The sequence below is a fragment of the Aulostomus chinensis genome, chromosome 6 (assembly GCF_037954235.1).
Source record: "Aulostomus chinensis isolate RoL2024-O1b breed Wild chromosome 6, RoL_Achi_v1.0, whole genome shotgun sequence".
Lineage (NCBI taxonomy): Eukaryota > Metazoa > Chordata > Actinopteri > Syngnathiformes > Aulostomidae > Aulostomus > Aulostomus chinensis.
Genome location: NC_141325.1, coordinates 13,069,612 through 13,075,000, shown reverse-complemented (window position 1 = coordinate 13,075,000; position 5,389 = coordinate 13,069,612). Strand labels below are relative to the sequence as shown.

The window sequence follows — 5,389 nt, the reverse complement described above, 5'->3', positions numbered from 1 at the left end:
TGAATGATGTCCTCTCTGACATGTTGAACCAGCTCGTTTTTGTGTAACTGCATGAAATCTTGATGGAGGACAACATTCAGCTTGTCGCATCTGTGCTAAGCAGCTTACTGTAAAACAAGTTAGTCATCAAGAAAGCGAGATCTGTCTTTGAGCAGGGCCAGGTGAAGACAAAATCTGTTGCTGTTCTTGCACTTTGGAGGATTTTCTGACCCCTGCATCCATGTTAACCCTTATTTATCCTCACTATTGATGATTGTTTCTCCAAAGCTGTGCACTATATTTCTGCCTTCAACTTCCTTCAGTCGAAGAAACTCAGACCTCTCTTCTCAAAGAAATTGTTTCAGACCACACTTCTCCAATTTGGAATGCTCTCTGTCAGGGCTGGAGCGCCTCAGTCGGTTTTCCCCCAGCTCTTATTCTCAGATGAACAGCCAGATGGAGCGGGCCAATCAGGCTCTGGAGGCAACTCTTCATTGCTTGCCACTCATCTTCATGAAGCTCAGTCACAGGTATGTTGCCCATCATTGTTTCTGTTTATGTGGTGGACAGTAGAGTCCAATCTTCTCCATTCAGACACCTGCAATCAGCAAGTTACTGCACAAGCAACCTCCTATCAACCGGGACAGAAGGTTTGTGTCTCTATCCCTTAATGATCTCCACCTGCAAAGTGAGTCTCAGGAAGATGGAGGTAGCTGAAAGGGATAGTTCACCCAAATATGGATATTCTGTAATCATCTGCTCACCCTCATGCAGATAGAAGGTGGTGTATTTTCCCAGACAATTGAAGTAAATGGTGACCAATTTTCTAAGATAATCAAAGCGTAACAAGCCTTGGCATTCGAAGATAAAGCTGAGTGTTGTTTGTTGGTAAACTATCCTTTTAAGTAAGTAGTAGAGGATGTAGAGGTACCCTCCTCCATCCATCTGATCCCACCCATCATCCAGATCTGTGACGATCGCTGTCCACATGTCCTTAACACAACTAGTCATGAGATTCAAGTTTAGACTTTATCTATCTTCTGCAAAAGACTTAGTGGGTTTCCTGTACCCTGAATGATGGTAATTATGTGGCACATGTGTTCTTGTTGAATTTGGTGACTAAGGGCACGTTTCCACTGGCTCACTTCAGCTCAGGTCGGGTGGGGTCGAGTACGTTTGGCCCCTTTTCCACTGGCTCCAACACGGTACTCATCATTACTATTTTGGTCCCTGCTCTGCTGGGTTACCCGCTTACGTCGTCTACTTCGTATCATCTTCGCCTCGGTGGAATACAGGTTGATTGCTTGGTAAAGTCTTTTATATTTTCTTGGGTGTTTCGCCACTTGAAGCCGTGCCTGTCTGTTGTCCCTTACTTTTAGTTTAAGCAAAAACCACTGACCTAGCAACAGGTATAATGCTGCCTCCATGTCGTCCATTGTTGTTGTTGTGTCACACACAAATTACGCCAGGGAACTCTCAGCCAGTGATGTGGTACCCAATGCTCGTGGAAATGGAGCCAAACCGACTCGACCCCACCCGAACTGAGCCGAAGTGAGCCAGTGGAAACGCGCCCTAACACATATTTTTTTCAGTCGTAATCCAACTGTAACCTCCTACCAGTTTTACCCACGTGGAAGCTAAGATGCAATTTTTTAATGATAACCCTGTGATGAAGCCTTCACTGGAATCTGTTTGACTGCCATTAAAGGGACCAGCCCCCATCTGTCAACCCCTTCTCCCTATTATCTTTCCCTCTTGCAAAGCCCTCACCCATCACTATCTCTCCTCCCCTGACTGCCTTTAAGCTGCTATCCCCCGGTATTTTAACTTCTTTCACCTCTTTTTTGTTGGTACCACCCTCTCACTCTAATGATCTACTCCATCCTCACCCTCAATGCAGATGTCGTTCTAATGAAGCAAAGGTCTTACTTCCAAACCCCTCCCCTTTCCTTCAAGGCCGAGCACAACACCTAAATATTGTCCCTCCTCTCTCTCTCTTTCTCTCTCCCTCCCTCCCTTCCACACTTCTCCATCCTTCCTCTCTCCTCACATTCATGCTCTCCATTTCTTCTCCCTTTGCCTTTTTATGCAGATAACTCCCTTCACGCTATGCTCTCTGGACCCCTTATTGCTGAAACCGTGTGGTCCAGCTTCATTCATCTCTGTCAGACCGCATTAGTGCCATGAGAAGCAAGTGCACACACACACACACACACACACACACACACACACACACAAACACACACACACACACACACACACACATTCACACACATATAGGCAAACACACACTAAGTCCCAGGTCTTCTGTGGGGGTGGGTGGTAGGGGAGGCCATGACAGCAGGCCTCACCATAGCCAGCCAATGAATATAGATCACCTAACTATTCTCAACCACTGCGGCCCTGAGACCCTCGATGGTCCTCTGGGATCCAGAGCCCTCATACTGGGTCAGACCTGCTCTTTGTGGTAAATAGAGTTTTCACCAGCATCCTTTGTATGTTTACAGGCATGTAAGAACATTTTGCCGTCAATAACCAACTGCATGATGTACTGTACGTAGTTTTATTTGATAGCAGCACTGTAACAACTATCAGAGGGAAGTTTAAGCAATGCTCTGTGTTTACTTCCCCTCAGCAGGACAGGTGAAGTCCAGATATTGAAATGCATTGAAAAAATGTAAAAAGGCCTACTTGTCTCTAAAGATGAAAAAAAAAAAAAAAACACCAAAAGAAATCAGTTGACTTTCACCAGAGGGACATAGTGGGTATAGAATATGCACAGACTGACCAAATTAGGCACCAGTACAGCAGCTGGGACACATAATTGTTTTAATATATACTCAAGGAACATAAATACATAGGTACATAGTAATTTACATTTCTTTTATTTTAGGAGACCTGAACTGAAAAGTTTGGCCAACGGTTTTGCCTGCAGAGATCCCCAGCTGAAGTCAGAAATGAAAGCAAATGGCAAAGGACAAAATTAATATGTGGTATTTATTATTATGAACATATAATCACAGTCTTAGTTTGATTTAATCTATACCAACGATTAATAAATAGCCGAATACTAACACTGAATTCTTTTCTACTTTTCTTTTTTGCTCAATCAGAATGTATGTCCTTAGCAGCAAATAAAGCTGTGTTCCAAAATAAAGGAGGACATACATTTCTAGGACAATTCTACAGTGTTTATAATACCTGTATTCTTTTGTGAAGGAAAAAAAATAGACATTTATTCTTGTTTAACTCGTCACCAGAGGCAGGAGCACATGTGCAGGTCACATGCAAGTCTTAAACTTTAAGCTTAACCCAGTTTAGGTGAGCAAGTCAAATCCTGATGATCTGCCCACTGTGATCAATGAAAAACACACTAACACAGTGTATAATCATTTAGTCAAGAGCATGCAGCTGATACTAAGGTTATTTTATGGTGTTGAATCACTGATTATCTTTGACATCAAGTCTTGTCCAGATATTAACTTTAGCTTTCTAGCTATTGTTAGAAAAACCAATCATTTTAATGATGGATGAAGTTGGATGTTAAAGTGGTCATGCAACCGATTTTCAAGCTGCAGATTTGCTGGTATCTTATACCCTCATTAACAACATAATATTTGAATCTTAATTTAATTATTTGTAGCCCCCTTCACTGCTTCCTCATGCGTTAGCCTCCAGTCCTCGTCTGGTGTGGTGCATGGGTCGGCAGGTTTGTGCACACAGGTTACGCTAACGATTGGTGATCAAACACTCAATGCTGTTTCAAAAAATAATGAAGGTCAAGAGTCAATTTCCTCAGTGGCATCTGCTGCAAGTTGTCTTGCTCTCTCCCCACCTTCATATACTGTAAAATAAATGTGCTTCACTTACAGAGAGGTAAGACAAAAACAAAACTTATATTTACATTTGTGCGCAATTATTTTGTTGTTCATGCTCGTGGTAGTTGATAGCTGTGAGTGCATGCTATGTTCATGTGTGTCTTCAAGTTGGTGCATGTGTTGAATATCTGAAAAAAAAAAAATATATATATATAAATCTGAAAACAGTTGCATCATGTGAACACCCATAAGACTGTAAGACCTTCCTGCGGATGTGGTTGGGCCGTGTGCCACTGTGGAGAGGTAATCTGTCTTGGTGTATTGTTGGACTTGTATGCTCGTGTGCACAATCCCCTGCAAGCATGCAGTAGGCATCCTAATCTGCTTGGAGAATTACTAAACCAGCTCTAAGCTCAATGCTGCTGTTTCTTGAAAAACACTGAAGGGAAATAGATGGATGGATACTGAGGATCTTAGTGGAACACCTCAGGGCCAAATGCTACTCTGTTTATTGATATATACTTTTTAATAAAACACATGTGTTTTTGAATACTAATGCCACACTTTAATCACATTCACGTCACATCTCTTAATCAAATATCTGCTTTTTTTAAAATTTCTAAACTGATTGATTGACAAGAAGATATGGGGGGAATGTAAGTGTCAAAACAAACGTGCTGTTTGTGTGATCTCAAGCCTTGCTTGATCTCATTAGGTGCAAATGACCCAGTTGGTATAAGCGGATGGCTGATGAGTGAGCCACTGAGGGATAAATGACACCTGTATAGAAGAGGGGTAAAGCTGGAATTATTGCCAGGTAAAGAAAAGATTACATGACGATGGTTGACAAACAAGTACTTTGTTAGTTGTTGTTTTTTTAACTCATTTAAAAAAAAAAGGATGCAAGAGGAGCACATTCATCATTTAGTAGTACTGTTAACATTTAATACATATCAATTGGCACTATTTTGTCCATGTATGCATATTATGGCTGTAAATGACTATATATTGTGTTTACCAACTGCAGCAACATATTTATTGGAATAAAGATACATGAAACAACATAACATGTCGAAAACTACTCAAAAAAACGTTGGTTTTCCTCAGTGAAGAAGTGTGTTGGGAAAAAAAATATTTTTTATGGTTCACATGTCATAGTAGGATCTGGCATCTCATAGTGTCATAAAATCCAATTAAATGCAATTTGTAATAAAAAAAAAAACCATTAAATTTCATTGCATCCCCCAGTTTGTGTTTTTCTTTTTTTATTTGTATTTTAGTTTAGAATTTACTGAGTGTTCATTATTGTTTTCTTTTATTATTGAGTTGTCTGTCTCTCTGTGTGTCCCACTCACATTCCTGATCTACCTCTCACATGTTTGCTCACATGTACATACACGAAATACCCAGAAACATATAGCACTCACTCACACACACACACACACACACACACACACACACACACACACACACACACATACTGGCAGGAACCGGTTGAAGAGGCACTGCTGGTCCTGCAGCAGTCAATAAACACCAAAGTCAGTTACCGTGCCAGATCATGAATGTTAACTCTCTAACAGGGTAAAATGGTA

The 5,389-nt window shown here is 41.1% G+C and overlaps 1 long non-coding RNA gene across 2 annotated transcripts in view; it reads left to right on the top strand.

The window, feature by feature from the left end:
- LOC147260157 (uncharacterized) overlaps positions 1 to 4,975 on the top strand; it is a 10,104-nt gene extending 5,129 nt beyond the window's left edge. Inside the window, exons 2-4 of one of the 2 annotated variants that reach the window (XR_015116516.1) lie at positions 333 to 509; positions 2,072 to 2,169; positions 2,873 to 4,975. This is a non-coding gene — a long non-coding RNA (uncharacterized LOC147260157). The remainder of the gene's footprint in view (positions 1 to 332; positions 510 to 2,071; positions 2,170 to 2,872) is intronic. The other variant, XR_015116514.1, reaches the window with a different exon arrangement.
- The last annotated feature ends 414 nt before the right edge of the window (positions 4,976 to 5,389 follow it).